This window comes from Pithys albifrons, chromosome 5, assembly GCF_047495875.1.
Source record: "Pithys albifrons albifrons isolate INPA30051 chromosome 5, PitAlb_v1, whole genome shotgun sequence".
Taxonomy (NCBI): Eukaryota; Metazoa; Chordata; class Aves; order Passeriformes; family Thamnophilidae; genus Pithys; species Pithys albifrons.
The window spans coordinates 50,770,259-50,788,188 of record NC_092462.1 but is presented as its reverse complement, the minus strand read 5'-3'; positions in this window follow the sequence as shown (position 1 = coordinate 50,788,188).

The following is a 17,930-nucleotide window of genomic DNA, read 5'->3' as shown; positions in this document are numbered from 1 at the left end:
TCACCTCCATTCCACTTGTTATGTCTAGAGGTGATAGCTGATGCTGAACAGTTGGACAAATTTGGCTTACTTATCTTCAACATTTGAATCTAAAGGACTTACGCATATTCTGTGGTATATTGAATATGCAGGTTTGAAAGTGCTTTTGAGATCCTACTGCTCCTGAAGCTCCTACTGTGAGGCTTAGAGGGAGTGTCTGAATCTTCTGCATAACATGAGATAGATTAAATTTTGTACGGAGGCCACCCATAATGTTTAGTTGCACCCAAGATATAAAACTCTCAATTGCAGATGTTCTTACCTTTTTAGTGCATGGGTAAGATGAAAAGAAAGAAAAACATTTCCCTTTTTTTATTTAATAGTCATGTACCCTCCATTTCTGACTACTATTGCAGTTCAGACTGGTAAGATACAGAAAGAAAGGCAGCACAAAACAGAATACCAATGCTTAGAATGTCATAAATTCTGACCCTTGAGGGAAATTACTAGGAAAGAAAATGCCAGTGTATTTGTGATACTGTAATTCCAGAGTCATTACCCCTGAAAAGATGTATTTCTTGATGACATAGTCCATATCACCATTCTCCTGCTGAAGGACTGTATGACCGAATTACTGTAACTTGTCGAAGTATGTTAAATATTTTCAGTTTCACTGAAAATGAAAGTTATTCATTGACCTGGAATGAGGGTTTAAAACTGGTTTTCCTGCATTTCTGGCAATCAGAAAATGACTTCTCTTCAGAGTGAGACAAATATTCTGAATTCCGTTTATTTCCTGATTTATCTCCAGAGGACATGCAAGGAATGTAGAGAGACTGTCCTAGCCAAGGCACTGTCCTTCTAACAGAGTCACTTAATACCTACAAGCAAAGATGAGACAAAACTTCCTTACTTTTCTTTTTAGAAGGAGAAATGATGAAAGCAAAAAGTCATTTGGCAGAATCTTCTTTTTAAGACTAGAAGATAATAGAATAAAACACAGGACACGTAATGCTAACAAATAGAGCATTCTTCAAGCATTGCATATTTTTCAGGAAACCTATGACAAATTTCCAGTGGTAGAAAAAGATCCTTTCTCTCTGTCATCAACTGAATTACTAGGTTTTTCTCTCCAGCTATATTTTCCTTATAACAGCCTGCATGAAAACCAAACCTTTTGTTTGTTTGTTTGGGTTTGTTTGTTTTGTTTTGTTTTGTTTTTACTGTATGTTTTACAACCTTTGCTAAGAATTTGAGTCTGGCTTCTCAGCTTGCTCCAGCTTTCATAGAAACACTAAGTGTGACAGAATGCCATCATTACTAAGGCACACCTAGGAGCCAGGTCAGGAATATGATGCTTCCTAGTATAAGAGATGCATCAGTCAGCTAACAATATAGCTTTTATTGTCAATCTGAAATAAAATGAGGAATGCGGCTCTGTTCTGATTTACACCAGTATCGAATCTTTACTTTCAAGGAGTTAGCAGCCATCTTCTCTGTTATGACAAATAAGACTCATTCAGCTGCATCTTTGTATGGGAAGTTTTCTATTTATAAATGCATCAAGCTCTGCTACTCTTGTTTCTGGCCTTCATTGCTATGCTGAGGTAAGGATCTAAGCAAATGTTCTCTGCCTGACAGCTCAGCATATTAACATGTATGAGAGTGAGTATCATAGACCAAGGTAATCCTAAGGCTGTCTGCTTTGCAAAATAGTGTTTTTGATCCTGAGAAAGGGAATGGTTCGGACTTCTTAGTCCAGTAGCTTGCAGCACGCTTTCCAGTGGGCTATGTATTCCCCATACTGATATGCTACAGCCATCAGGTGGCTTGGCTTTACCATGATTCATGTTCTAGGACATGATGTGATACAACTCGTTCTTTGATTTTTCTATAAATTCAAATTTTCATTTCCTTTTTCCTTCATGGGCTCTAGCCACTGGTTACTTCCATGAAAAGAACTGAAAGGTAGACACGGAAACTCTGCAGGACACTTTCTTCCTTATCAGAACCATCTGAGGTGTACTTGAAACTTAATGGATAAACACAGGCCTTCCTGTGGCAAAGGCTCCTACTGACTGACAAATAAAGGAATAATTTCAGGTATAAGCAACAAAGACTGTGGCTGTTGCTCTGGGGATTATATATGTCATTCTAACCAACTGACCAGACAAAATGTTATATATACATGTGCAGAATACACATGCTTTGGTGATTTAATGAAAATTTTGAAAGAAGAAATCTTTTGAAGTAACTATGCCTTATGAGAGAATTAAGAAGAAGCAAAGAAAGCGTTTAGAATAACGTGGGAAATGAAGAAGAATAAGACAGAAAATACTAGACTGCTATGGATTACTTTTTCTTGTTAGTTTTTGGAAAGGGAGCAACTGCCCATTATGAGGAAGTGGAATACATATAAGAGTACTTTCTAAAACAAAATCAAATGCCAATGCAAGATTAGCAACCAGACTCATACTTGGCTTGAGATCTCTGCTGAAGTCAGATAAATATTCAGTCTCTACACAGATCACTCATGTGCATTCAGACTCACCTGAGATGAACAAGTACTCATAGAAAATGTATGTGAATTTTCAGTAACCGGATCTTGTTTAGGACCTTCTGTGGAGCATGATTTTTTTTGCCTGAAGTTTGTATTCAAGGCTGCAATAGCAGACTTTCCTCTACAAGTTTTGACCTAAACCCTTCTTCTTCTCTTCTGTAGAAGAGTCATTGAATTAAGTTGGAAGGAACCTTAAAGATCATCTAGTTCCAAGTAGATTTGATGAATTTTAAGAATGGGAAGAATGTCCGTAAAGTATTTGACACTTCTTTCTGAGTAAAAAGCCATGTCATGCTGAGGAATCTTATATTTAATTTCAAAAGGTGATCACACATTGACAAATCATCATGTACTTTCATTTTACATAGTCTCTGCTTGGCATCTGGGCATAAGACTGGTCTTCTGTTTCATAGTGAGTCTTGCTGTCATGGGACGGGACAGTAAGCAAATACCTACTCTAAATAGTGAGGACCACATAAAGCAGGGTGTTCATCCTCCTCACTTCTTTTTCTCTGTAATAACACTGGGTACTTAATTCTGAATCTTTCTGATCTCAAACACAGTCATCTCAAATCAATGAGAACCATCCTACTGATTTAAATTCCTGGTCAATTGTGTCTGGCCTATCTTCCCTTTACAAGTGAAGCACTGTAAAATGTAGAATTCTGTAATTAATGCTATATTGTGTATAGTATAAATTCCTCTTTTAAAGTAAGAATATGGCGTGTCTTGAAGCCCATCAAGATATTAATTCATGCTATGAGTTATTTCTGCTATACCTGGGAACTCATAATAATGAATGAAAAGAAACTGATAGCTCTTGAAAGAAGAGAAGTTAGTTCAGCTGTAAGTAAACATGTATTGTAAGAAAACTTATTACTTTTGACCTTAGTATTCTGGAAAAAAAAGTAACGAGAAATTCTTGAGAGTTTTGGGTTTTAATTAATGAAAATAAGAAATTAATTTTACTGTCCTGAGTTTCACAATTTTCAGGAGTAAATACATAATGGAAGACACTATTTTATTCTCTTAGTCTGACATACCTTATTTGACCACAAAAGCATTCAACAGGAAACATTTACACCCTAAATAATTTAGTAAGGAGAAGAATTTAGATTGCTTAGCTTACTTTAAATAATTTAGAGATGATAGTAAAGGACATTGTAATCCAACAATAGCTTGAAAAGTAAAATTTATTAGAAACACATCTTTATATTTAATCTGAGTTTTCTTTCTTCCGACAATTTGCTTAGGGATGATGAATCAGGAAATAATTGCATTAGAAAGAAATGGCTGTGGAAAAACACTTGCAGTTTAGGCTTCTAGCTTATCAGTTCTACTTTGAAAAATTGGTTTCAAATGAGTTAAAAGATTTATGAAAACCAGCAAGTTTTCCACTCAAGAAAAGCCCCAATGCAATAAGTCACATACTGCCTGTGTCTCTTTGAGGTCTCATATTTTCTCCACTGACGGAAAAATCATCTAATGGAAAACAAAGGTTTATTTAAAAGACTCCCCTCCTTCCCAACAATCAGATATTAAGTTCAACAAAGATCATTATCTTTTAGTGACCTGAAATTTGGAAGTATATATAAAAGAAATATGCTACAGGTTAATGCTCTCTGGTAGCTGACAGAGTTATATTTTGTTCTGGAGAAAAAGCTCGTTGTGATGACACAAAACAAGCAAGGATTATATGACCAGTCAGAATGGTTGACTACAGGTGGTTATTTTTAGAATTGATCATAATGTGTTCAAAGTAGGAAATAATGATCACTACAATTCGCCAAATGTCATCATTTGATGTGAACGCTTAAACTTAAAAGTGGCTATATTACTTTATAAATATTAAATCTGATGGATGCATTCTTGCCTGTAAGATATGGTAGAAATTACCTTTGACTTCAAGTCAGGTAAATTATAAATGAGTGAGGATGGCAAACCTATAAAACATCATCTAAATATGAATCCTCTCTCTGAACTAACTCTCGGTACCAACCTTATACTATTTGCCTGGGACTCTGCCCCTGATCTGAGCCAATGTCTGAGACTTTTAAAAACATCCAGTCTCTGTCTTGTCCCTAAATCTCAATTGTGCATTAAATTTTCCCATTGTATGACAATTAGGAATAGCACACAGTAGGACAGAGATGTTGTGCTCCATCAAAAATCCTCCAAACCTATGGAAAGATATATTTCTGTTAATCCTTATGCATCAATACAGCTGCAAAGGCAGTGAATGCTTTATACGGCCTTAGCGATCTAATCAGATTGACAGAACATAAGATCAATACCTCAGTCTGCAAAATTAAAGGACTCAGTAAAAACTTGTAATTTTTTTATTAAGTATAAGCACAAAAGTAATAAACAGTCATCATCATTACCCATACATTTGAATCACAGAAGAAAATTTACTAGACTACTATTAAGCAACAAAGCTGTACTTTTAATATAAGTATATTATTATTATTCCCTCCATTATTTAGGATCTCTCTCAGGACAAGACAGAATAACTAAAGCAGAATTAGCAGACAAGCCTGTCAAAAAGTTTAGTCTGTAATCCTCTTCCTCAATGTTTTAGAGACATCCATTAGAGTGTTTTCTGCAGGTTGCAGTTTCACAACAGGGCTCCTTGCTATTCAGTGTTGTGTTCTTGTGACATCCCTGACAGTGGGACACTCTTCTGAGTTGTCTGGTGCTGTGCTGCCTTTTTCTACATCACCATGTTCTTTTACCAATTTGGAACATAATGGTTCTACATTTCTCAGTCTTTTCTCATATTCTTAACCAAATGTCCACATCCTGCATCAAGGCAAAATTAGCAATAAAATCCTCTCCTCTTTTTAGCACCATGGTATCTCATCTTCAAGGACATACTTCATGAGCAATATGGTTTGAAAAAAACCCTGTAATATTTTTCTGCATTTATTCTCCACTCCTTTTTCAGGTCTATGTTGGCAATAAGTCTTTTCTATTGCAGCCTATACTTCTTGCAGAGCATCTAATGCTCAATAATGCCAAATATGTCATGCCACACTTTATACTTACCTTCAGCCAACTTGGTATATCTACTTACTGTACAATTTATAGCCTCAGGTCCTACCCACAAATCCTATTGTCCTCTCTGGGAGACTTCCTACTATCTGTCTTTGCTGTACTATGAATTATGGTCCACAATAGCTTGCTGTACCATAGCATGGTTTTGGAATTTGATCCCAGATTCACTCATTGCATTCTCTCTCCTTCAAACTATTTTTCTGCCCTGCTTGATAGAGGTAGCTTCTTCCACTCTGCTCTCCTAAATCCTCAGCTGGTGTCTCCTTTGTCCTCCATCTCTCCTGACAGTTGGTTCAAGGGGGGCTATTAACCTGCTGCAACCAACTGTCTTCATCCGGTATACACCTGCAGAGAATCACCATAAAGTCAGAGCAGACAATATCTTTACTTTCGCTCTTAACTTCATATTGAGATTTGTTTTCTTCAACAGTTATACTACTTTCCCAAAGACCTTTTTATTCCCAACATGGCATTTCATATTGATAATGTCAGCAATAATTACAAACTAATAAAAGATTACTTGGCTGTGAGTCTGAAAGTATTTCATAAAAAGAGAAGATCACAGCAATTCTGAATGGTAAATCAGATTTGACATCCCTGTTTTAACATCCCTGCTTGCCTCAGAGGCACAGAGAGAAATTTAATCTAAATCTCCAGACTAAAAATATTTTACTGATGCACAAATTCATGTAGATGTTATGAGGCAGAAATTGGAATACACTAAGTCTTCTTCTCCTAAAAAAATTTCTTTGAAGTTTTTATCCTTTTTTTTTTAATATGAAGATTTCCCAAAAATTTTATACCTGAAAAACTACCAATTTCCAGCTTTCCTTCTTTCCTTTCTCCATTGATGTTACTAGATATCTAGAAATAATTAAATTGTTAAACATAGCTATAACATTTGCTTTACCTCTTAAAATCTGATTGCATATAAAATTCAATGTGTTGTGTTAGATTGAGCTGGCAAAATGCCAACTGCCCAACACAGAGAGAGACAATCCACCGCCCGCACCAAGGGAAGAGGAGGGAGGAAAAAAACCTGAAGAGGTGAAAAATAACCAAACCCAAGCTCGAAATAGCAAGCTTGTTATGACAATTAAAACCAGAATATGATATAATACATATATATACAAATGTGAGAAAAAAACAAAACAATAACAACCACCGAGTCTCCCACCCAAACAACACAGAATTCCACCACCTCAACTCACAAAAAATGCTCCAACAAACTCCCCCCCAAAGGGTACCTGTCAAGAGAGGAGAAAACCAACAACAAAGAAAAAAATGGTACTTCCCAAACCGAACAGCTGTGAAGAGGTGAATGAGGCCCAACACTCCCAGCAAGGGTGATAGCAGGTCTGCTCAGCACCCAGGCATCGAGGGACTGACTAGGCACCACCTGTGCCTTCTTTTATACTTGATTTTGATGTCAAAATGATATGAAATATCTCTTTGGTTGTTTAAGTCAGGTGCTATTTGCCCCCTCTAATCTACATGGACTCTCTGGGCCTGCTGAAACTGAAGGCCTAGCTGAAACTAAACCCAGGACTACCACAGTTGTAAAGCACATAAAAAATTGAGCTTTCTGCTTTAAATTTTGCTTCTAAAACTGAGCAGCAGATCCTCTACATCATCACTGTTCATCAGAGATACAGATCAACAGTGACACCTTGGCAACAAGTTTGTAACTTTTTATATCCTTATGAGGATTTGACTCTGTGACATTAAATTACTATTTTCAGCAGTTTTTACATTCTGAGTGTTTTTTATCCTCAAAAGGATCAGATTATGTCTGCAGAAGCAAGGATTTACATTTCAGAATAAGAGAGATCATCACAATTTTTTAGTGAAGTTTTTCAGTTTTGAGCATTGCGCTTTTGATGGATTACTTTTCTCCTGTAAGTTGCAATTGAAACTAGTTGTCAATATCTTTCCGTTTCATACAGAACCATGAGATTTTTTTAGTGCTTTTTCTATAATATATACTAAAATACTGGAAAATATATCTTATCCATGAAGGATGACTGTTACCTTAATTGCAAGAGAAAGAGCTTACTGACGACACATACATTAGCCAGACACTTCATCTAATTGAAAGAAAAATATCTACCACTCTTCAGGGATGAAATAGTTTATGTGTTTTGCTAGTAAATGAAGTAAATATAGTAAATTAATTAACGACATTTTAGCTTCCTACTCTCATGCACTTTTGTTCTAGAACTTAGTATGTATGCAATCTGTTCAGAATTTTCTTTCATTTCATGGAAGATTATGAAAAAATGGGAGCATCGTATTTAACCCAAGTGACATCAGCTATTGCCTAAACCCCTATATAGTTAAAAACAAAACTTGGAGTAATAAAACCCCATTTTCATTCCTTTGTTTCTGAAGAAAATAGCTCAAATATTTGTCTCATCATCTCCAACAATCTGCTTTGCTGCTGTCACAGTGCCATGTGCCATTCTCATTTTTATTGCAAATTTCTCAGAAGTGGGACCAAATCTGTGTTTGGAAGAACCCGTTCCTGGCACAATACTTAAAACTTGCTCTGGACTCTACTGGAGCAGACCAACTCACAGTCTTCATTAGAACTTTCAGTCCTGTGTGAGTCTTGCTGAAAGACTGCAGTACTTCAGCAGAGGCTTTGGATGTCGTGTCATGGCCCACGTGCAACTATGCCTTCTGCAGCCCACTTGTGAGATGACTGAGTGTTTTGGATGCTGTAGCACATATTGCTACCTCTCCTAAAGTGCCCTCATGAACTGGTCAAAAGCTGTGCCATAACTAGGAAAACATGCAGATCTAGATAAGTCTTCTGTGTTACACAAAATAAATGTAACTACCTGTCATATTACTCAACCCAAACCGTTACCATGCTTTTCTGTTGCAATTTTGAAGTAACTTCTTTTACTTTATATGATCTGTTTCAAGCTTAGAAATTCCTGCTAGTAAGTGTGTATAGAACTGCATCTCATAGAAGTATTTAAAATAATAAGCAAGCATTTCCAGTCACATGTCAAATTGCAAAGGAAATAAAAATAAATCTTAGGCATTCTGTTTAGAATGAGAGCTTGGGTATCTTCAGTTCCATTTTCTCAGCAGCAACTTCATTTCAGAAAGAAATGTGCAGAGGAATCTATACAAAATACATATTTAATCAGATTTAGAATTTGTACTTATTAATTAACAGATGTCTTAGTAATTACTTTATGTGCTGGAGAGAGAAGTCTACTCTGCCAATACAGTTCAGCATGGAATAAAACAGAGCTAAGGTGAACACTTTTAAGCCCTGTCCTATGATATTGGAACAAATCACCATCTAGGATGGAGAAATTCACAATAGTTACACTAGAAGCCATCTCCTTTCTCCTTAATATAGCGTATTTTAGACATTTATTTTATTTCTGAGGAGCAAAAGAACTGAGTAGAATAACCCTAAACCAGAAGTAGTCTGTTAGACAAACCAAAGTAGTCTGTGAGTCTGTGAGACTTGGGGAAAAAATATGATACATGATACTATAGTTTCTTTCAGTTATGTCATGTGGCCTTTGACTGGGCTTCTGGCAAGTTTAGAATTTTTAGCACTGTACTTTCTGCTGCAAACAACTCTTTGTATTACTGAAGGAGATCCTCTACAGCAATTGAACTCACAAATGCATTTTTAGGATAGTTTTTTGTCAGCACTGATTTCTTTAACAAGAGAAAGGATTTGAGACCTGTACACAGTAATAGCTATGGGTAAGACAGAGAGTGGGCAGAAACGTTCCCTAGATGTGACGAAGTTATTTGGTTTGAAGGTAGTAATTTGTGGGTCTACTTTTACTTCATGGGGAAAGGTCATGGAATCCTGAAAAATATTGCTGAAGAATGACAGCCTGCACACACTAATCATGCAAAGAAGACATGTCTTCCTGATTGAATGCAATAGAAATTGTGGCACAGCACAAGGGATGATGAAGGACTTTTAGAGTAATCCTAAAGTAATTGGTATTACAGATAGAGGCGCAGGAGTATTATTTAATTCTGGCGAAAGTAGAGATGTCTTTGAGAAACAAAGATTAGCCATAAGTTGTCATTGCATCTCTAATCTTGCTAAATGATGTAAATAAGATGGAGATTGACATAAATGAGAAGTATGATGAGCAGGACTGAACAGGCAGTGAAACCATTCCTGTGTTGTAAGATGTTGATTTCCTTTGAATTTTAAGTTTGTGATGAAAAGTAGATACTGGTTGCACCTCTCTTACTCCAGAGGGTTATTCATTCTAATTTCAGCTGCTCTAAGCTCATGACTTCAGTGCATATCATTTATCACAAGATATCAGTTAGATGAATTGAACGAATTTTAATGGTGTGGTGGGAGAAATTCCCTTTTTGAGGGTTCCTGGTGATGCAGTGCAATAGCTCATATGACAAATATTCCTTAGCATCACTTGTCCCTTTTTCTTGAAAGTAAATACTTTCTGCTTACATCTTTCACACCTCATGTCACATGTGGCTATAGTATCTGCACTAACAACAGGCCCTGGCCTACTACATTACTAGTGTATCAACCTGAAAATTGACACGAAGGAACCATGCAGCCTTTGCAATATGCCACACACTGGAGCCATTACATCAGCAACTCATGATGTCTGTGGAAGGCAAATAAAATACTGAGTGCCAAAAAAAAAAAAAGCTGCTGCTGGTCTCAGTTTGAAAGGTACCTTGTCACCTTTGGCACACATTTATTACAGACCTGGAAATCCAAGAGAATGTTTCATAATATTTTGGGGATTTGCCTGGTTTTCCATCCTCAGAGAAAAGATAGTACCAATCTGGGAATGAAGATAAATAATTTGTCTTTTGCTAAATCCTTAAAACATTGTGAAATAGGTATTAGAAGTAGAGTCTTCACATCTTGAACTGAATAATAATAATAAAAAGGATTTTACTAGTAGGGCCAAGAATAAATTGGTTGTTCACAGGAAAAAGGAGAGCATATATATTCTACCACTATTTCCAAAAGATCAGATTTCATTTTGGAATTAAAATGATAAAGTCACATGCCTGAAGAAAGTGAAAAATAATTTAAAAATCCTCTAATAAACTTCAAAGGCCCAGAGTTGAGACTGTTATTTGCTTTTCACTTTATTCTCATTTGACAAATCCAGGTTGCTGACAGAGATGTTGAGTGCCTTTAGCTTGAGCGTCTCTTGAAGGATCTCTTGAAGCATCTTCGAGAAAGGTCCAAAGTGAGGGTGTAAGAGAGATGAAGTGCTTTCCTTTGTTTTCTTACCACTGTTCTGAATTGCTATTAAAGTGGACAAAAGATAGGAAAGAACCTGCCTTTGGCAGGGTGGAGCTTAATGCCTCCTTTAGATCTGCACTATTCCTTATGAATGCCTCATGTTTGGTGTTCCTCACTTGGAAAGCACATAGCCCTGAATAGGTGGAGATGCAGTTAAAACCTCTTTTGTATGGTTTGTGCTCTGAACTTTCACATCATGATGACAGCCATTTCTGGAGGTATGAGTTGCACTGTTTGTAGTGCTGGCAATGAACTGTAGGGAGTAGAAAGAATATTACATTACACAAGAAAGCAGTGATACCACAACTTTGATGAAAACAGTACCTGGAGAACACCAGAGGAAAATGTTCTTCTTACTATTGCTGTAAATGAGAACCCAGCAGAGTAGGTAGAAGTCCATGTGGGATATGCTGTATATTATCAGTGAACTTTTTTCCCTGCAATCATTTTATTGTCATCCATTTTACAAGATTCCAGAAGCAATTCAAAATGGTTGGGAAGCTCCTTAATGACTATATTGTTCAAGCTGGGCAACATTTGTAGTCACATTGAGAAAACTAGTGATACCACGGACATGTTGTTGCACAGTGTTACAGTACACTTTTGTCATATTGTTATCTTTCCCGATAATAAAAAAATTCAAAAAGAACTAAAATCCCGCAAGAACCTGGCTGGACTTGATGGTTGTTTGGGAGTGTTTTCAGTAGACCGAGTTGTTTCTGTCCCAGGCAATTCAGCTTTGTAAGCTTAGCCTCAAGCTCTCTTTTATCATGATGGCAAAACTGTCACTGTTTTTCCCAGAGCTGCTCTTGCTTCTTGAGGGTAAAACTGTGTACTGTGATGTAAGAGGGAAAGATCTATTTACTTGCCTGCTGCTTTTTCCACTGATAGCACAACTCCCTGTTTCCCTATTCTGTTGCTCAGAAAGCCTGTGTTCCTTTGATAAAAAATGAATCATAAGGAAAAAGGCACAGTAATATGAGAGAAAAAATTTCTGTTTGAATACAAAACAGAATCACTGTAGTTCCCAAAATTTTTGGGACATCATAATGTTAAAAGCAAAGGACAAAGGCTCCAGTTCTGGACCAGTGGGTTTATGTTGCCACAAGAATAATTAACTGCCTGTCCAAAAGGGCTGGGGATTTTTTGTTGTTTGTTTGGTTCGTTTTTTTTTTTTTTTTTTTTTTTTGTGTTTGTGTTTTTTTTTTTTTCCCACGGGAAATACATTACTTAGAGAATCCTAATGATGTTACTGCTGGACAAGGAGATGTCTGGTGACAATCAGCAGAAGCTGAAGACCTACATTACTAAGTAGTTACTGAGAAAGAAAGGCACCCCAGGCTGAGATTAAAGGGATGAATAATGAACAAACAAAAAAAGGGATATCAACTTCTTTTACTCCAATGTTTCTAAATGACAGTTCAAAAGAATCTGCTTCAGAGAAATAGTTTTCTTCAGTGAGTCAGCCTTTTCTAAATCATAGGAAAAAACAACTAGATTGTTGTGGTGTTTTCTCTTCTGACCTGTGAAAATACTGTTGAATTTAAGAGAGTAAAAATACATTAAAATATTTTTTTAAAAAATGCTCAGAATTGTTTGGATGATATAAATGGGTTTGAAAACCAGGTTAAGAGTGGATCCATACTGCTTAGACAACTATAAATATAGGCAGATAATCCCTTCCAGAAGGAAACCATGCATCAGAATACCTTGAGTAGTTCATGAGTATGTTAATTACAGACAAATATGTAAAGATATATATTTATATCTCTCTAGATATATAGTGTATATACTGTTGATGTAGCATCTATATGTATAAACACAAATATAAGCAACAATATTGACACCATGAGCAACCATATGGGCCTCTTTAAGCTTTCCCTTTACTGTTCGATATGCATCATCGACTGTTCATCATGCTCATATTTGGAGTGCATGCTCTTTAGGAGACAGAATGATGCCTTATATTTTCTGTGAAATATATTTATTGGGGAAAGTGCAATAAATAACAAAGATATTTACAAATAACATTATATTTATATGAGCTTATAATTCTTCTGAGGTGGTGCTTTGTTTTAGGTTTTGGGTTTGAATACTTTGGCAAAATGCCAAGTATGTACCAAAGGAAAAAGCTTTCTCCCCACCTGTTATAGTTTAGCCAGTAGAAGTCACCTGTCAACTGGCCTGATCCAGCTCAAGTCAGCTGATAATCTAAGGCCTACTCTGAAAACTAAAGCTTAATTTAGGCTTGGCTAAACCCATAAGAGGTGTTCCAGTACCTCTAAGAATTCAGTAAACAAGACTGATCATGATATAGTAAGACAGAGATTTTTTTCCCTCCAGACTTGGTTCTTAAACAGAACCAAATAAAAACATTATCTTTGCAGGCCGTTTCTGCATCCTGGCAAAAGATGTCAGATTGTAAAGGAACTGATGAGTTCATTCAGGAAGTAATCAAGATAGACTTGTCTCTATATAAAAACATAATTATTGTAATACAGAGAAAGGATGAACATATATTGATCCCTGATGATAATATGAGCTGCAAATGAAAAAGTTAAATAAAATGTGTTTGCATGGAATAACATATTTACAGTAAATTCTATTTCCCCCCTGTAACAACAAGTCCTGTTACTGCAGTTTTTATTTGGCAATGAAGATAAATTCATATCAGAAAAGTATTTTAAGAGTAATTACTCAGCTTGGGGCATATAAAGATCTTAGGCTGGGCTATATGGAGGAAAAAACCTGTTTCAGTTCTTAATTTCAAACCGATGTTGTTGCTTGTGTTCCTTTTCTTTCCTTGCTCCGTCACCTAACCCTGCTGTGACTAGGAACAGCCCTTCAAATGAAAGATAATAAGTACTTTAAGGCATACTGGGTTCCTGTAATTCCCATTTAAACACCATTAACTAAAAAAAAACCTGTTGGGTATAAAACCTGCTGATCCTTAGGGATGACTTGGAGGACATTTTGCCTTTAATAGCTTCATCCCTTGCCAGACTATAATTCACTTACATTTGTGTCAACAGCCTCATCAATGTAAGACTATGACCTTAATGAAAATTGCTATACTATAAAACTTCCTATACTATGTGATTTTAATTGAATGATACAAAGGATCAGAAAGACAACAGAGCCATAATACTGGTTATTCTGCTGTCTGCCAGGAAATAAAATGACAAGCAGCACCTTTGCAAAGGATTTTTACATGCCTTTGGAAAGACAGTCAGTCAAAGGGCAAGTGACCTTAGCCCTTGTTTTCATGAGTAGGAGGGATATGTCCCCCATGTGCCAGGGACCTCTTTGAAAAATAAGGCTTTGTTGGCTCTGAGCACTGGGAAAGCACTTTCAGCCTAGTGTTTTCTGGGGGATACTGACATCAATATGAGAACCATAACTGCAGCACAGGAAGAACCAGGTGCTTTTGGCTGTGTACATTAAGTTATCTGGATCACATAATAAAGCACAAAGGAAGACTAAAGATGTTTTGAGTACAACTTTGGCCTCACCCTGGAGGCAATGGCATTTTGATGAAGGAAGTCCACAGGAGCAAGACTGATGCTGCTGCACACAAGTTGTGCAAGAGAGGTGGAAATGAAACTGCCTTGCCCCAGTGCAAAAATCTTCAGCTTGCCTTGACTGAGTCAGTGTGTGGTCACATTGGGACCAGCTGGTTATGAGGGAATTTAATTGGCTTCGGCAAGATTTGTGAAAAGACAGATGTTGCAGGGCTGGCTGTGTTCCTGCGCATGGTTGTCATAGTATAATTTCCCGCTGGTGTGTTTCACATCGTCGGAAGCCCAATTAGCCAACTAAGCTTTGCTTGCAGCAAGCAGAACTAGGAACACACTGGTTTTCCCCTGGGCAGCTACTTGCTTGTTTTATGCATGCACGGAAAAATAAAAAGTTGTCTTTTTTGGTTAACAGAGCCAGAGCACCAGCACTTCATATTAGCAAGGCTTTAAAAAGAGGCTATTCTGTATATTCACAATGTCTCATATCTCTAGAGCACTATAATGTTTTCCTTTCAAAATTACATACTGAGGATTTTTTGTCCCTTTAGCTAGGCAGCACATAGCTTAATATCTGACTCAATCTTCACCTTTTTCAAGCCATTTCCAAAATACTGTTTTCTGTACAGCTTTATGATCAGTCTTTTCAGGACCTTAGTCATCTCATCTAGGTGATTCTGCTTGGTTTTCTTTCTCAGATTCTCCTGCTCCCCTTATATCTACCAAAATCAGATATACTACATCCCAGTCCACACACTGAACATCCTTTAAATGCTTTAAAAAGTTCAGGAATGACATCAGAGGTGCTCTGCCCTTTGCAAGCTGGTATGTATACTCTACCCCTTTCACACAGACAGAAATAGTTTGAAGACTGCATCTACTAAAGAACAAATCTTATAAGAGAAGATTTACATTCTTTCTCTTAGTGCCAGAGAAACAGTCTCCTAGTTTTCTCCTACCTTTCTCCAAGACATGTACTTGAATTTCTTAACAAGGGTGGTCTGAAGGAAAGTGAATGTTCTCACTGGTAACAGCTACATCATATTGAGTTCATCCACCAGAATTTCTTTCCTATGTAAGACTGTGCATTGCCAAAGATACTGCAAATATACTTCTCACTGAAGTGACTGGAGTGTTTTAGAGACTGTTGTCCATTAACATAGGCTCCATACTAGAAATTAATTTTATAACCCTTATACCATGGTAACAAGATGTGAAGATAAGCATTTGAAGACTGATTATCAACACACAGTCAACATCAAGTTTCCACTAGAGCTCTGGATTACTTAAAAATGCAATTTTTTAAGCAAAAAAAATAGTGCTAACTTCTTCATCTGCAGAACTCAGAGGTCTTGAAGGAGCAGAATGGTTCCTGGTTTTTGCAGCAATCCTAGAGCAAGACTCCACTGTGAAACAGAAGTAAAAGTGACAGTTATAAGGAAGAGTTACTAACTCTTCATAAAATTCATGTAACTAGCAATGAAGATAGTTTTTTTGATGAGTTATCTCCATCTGTTGAGGTTCAAGGCTTACTAAATCTCCAAACAGAAAGTTTATGATATAGTAGCTCACAAAACCTGTTCTGTTACGAGAAACAGTGGGTACTGGAGGAGCACAAATGGAAAAGGGGACTTCACTCTAACAGAAAATGTTACATTGCTACTATATGTGAATCGTTAGCATTGCCAGTTGTTTTTGGACCTCCTCAAAGAAGTGTGAGTATAGCCAAATAACCTCCTTCCATGTAGGTTAGTAGGTTCAGGGTAGAAAATAGTTACTTTTGCCATGCATTAAGAACTCTGTGCCTGAGAGACACTGCACAGATTTTGTCCTAGTGTACAGATCTCCAGGATTTATAGACATTACAGGATCTTGAATAATTTTCTTTCACCTAGTTGACACCAAACAGGTGGCATTTAACAAATTTATACCTCCAGGAGAGCCATTTTAATCTTCATACAAAGACATGAAACAATTAAAAATTCACCATTTCCCTTAGGATTTCCCTATAATGATTAATCATCTTCATTGCTGGAAAAATATGCCAGAAATGTCTGGCATTACTTCCTGCCCATATGTTCTTATTATGACCCTACTATATTAAATATCTCCTTAATACATAATTTATTGCTGTGAAGGCACTTGCAAGCAGTAATAAAGCCACTTCTCAGGCCCCTGTTTTTGGGCTGAACAGATTGGGCTCTCAAACTCTCACTGCAAGGCAATTTCTGCAGCTTTAAATCATTTATGTTTCTTTCATCTAGAGATTTCCTAGCTACCTTTTAGCACAAATTTAAACTGTACACAGCTTCATAATATTAGTGTCAGTCTTGGCATAGCTAAAAATAAATTTGTTTCTCATACACTTAATACTAAATTAAGGATCAAGTGACTGCCAGCCCTTTTTAGTGCTGTATCACATGGGAGCTTATGTGGAGTTGTTTTTTTATTAGTAATATGATACCAGGTTTATTCCTTTGAAGCCTGTACTTGGTTTCTAACCAAGTTAATGGACAAAAGCATTCTCTGATGCTTGGAGTAGAACCAGATAAAACATCACAAGCAAAAAGAGAAACATTAAAGTAAAGAAACGAAACAGATTATTTGTGAATATGTCTGCACTTCCACATCCTGACTGGCTGTGTTGTCTTTTCCTTAAGTACCTGGCATTTTTATTTTCTTATCATAATTTTAAACTCCTTTTTAAAAATCTCAGTTCTCCTTGGTAGAGACATATTTTTATTTCATCGAGATCTTTAGCTTTCATTATTCATTTGCAGCAAATTGATTGCAGACAAGTTTTACTGATTCCATGGGATTTTCCCCCTTCCACAAGCATTTTCCAGATACTGCTTTCCCACCCCATTCAAACTGCTGCCTTGATTTCAGTGTTGAACAAAGTAGTCTTCTAAATAAGATTTTCTTCCATACTTTTTATGTTTGGGTTTGTTTGTTTTTTTTTAAACAACCTTCTAGGAAAAGGCTCATCATTTTGTTTCCAGCAGAATTCTTTTTTGTCTCAGTCATTTTTAGTAGTCTGGGGAGACAGAGGCAGATTGACTAGATCTTGCCTGTCCTTCCCTATAAAGCTATGCCTTTAAATATCATTACTGAAGAAATTCTAGTGATTCTACAAAAATCTTCAGGAACATAAAGGTCACACAAATGCCTGGTAAAACCTGAGATATAAATGTGCACAATAGAGAAACATAAAAGAAAGTTCAAGGTAAAACATAAAATGAACAATTAGACCACACTGCTTGAACAGGTTTGTTTTTACCTGACTAAAAGCTTGTTCTACTTAAATAAGCAGACCAAACAAGCCGGTTACAGCCTGGTAACCTATATATAGCTTGAACACTATTGAAAACAAGCAGAGGCAGACACAAAAGAAATCACTCCTTTTTAACAGAGCCTACCTAAGGCTCTGACCCCTCTTCCTCTCCTCTCTCTTTTTTTTTCTTTCATTGTATACCCCAAGCTTTTACTTAACAAGGGTTTTGAGTCTAAATATATTCAACTGCAACTG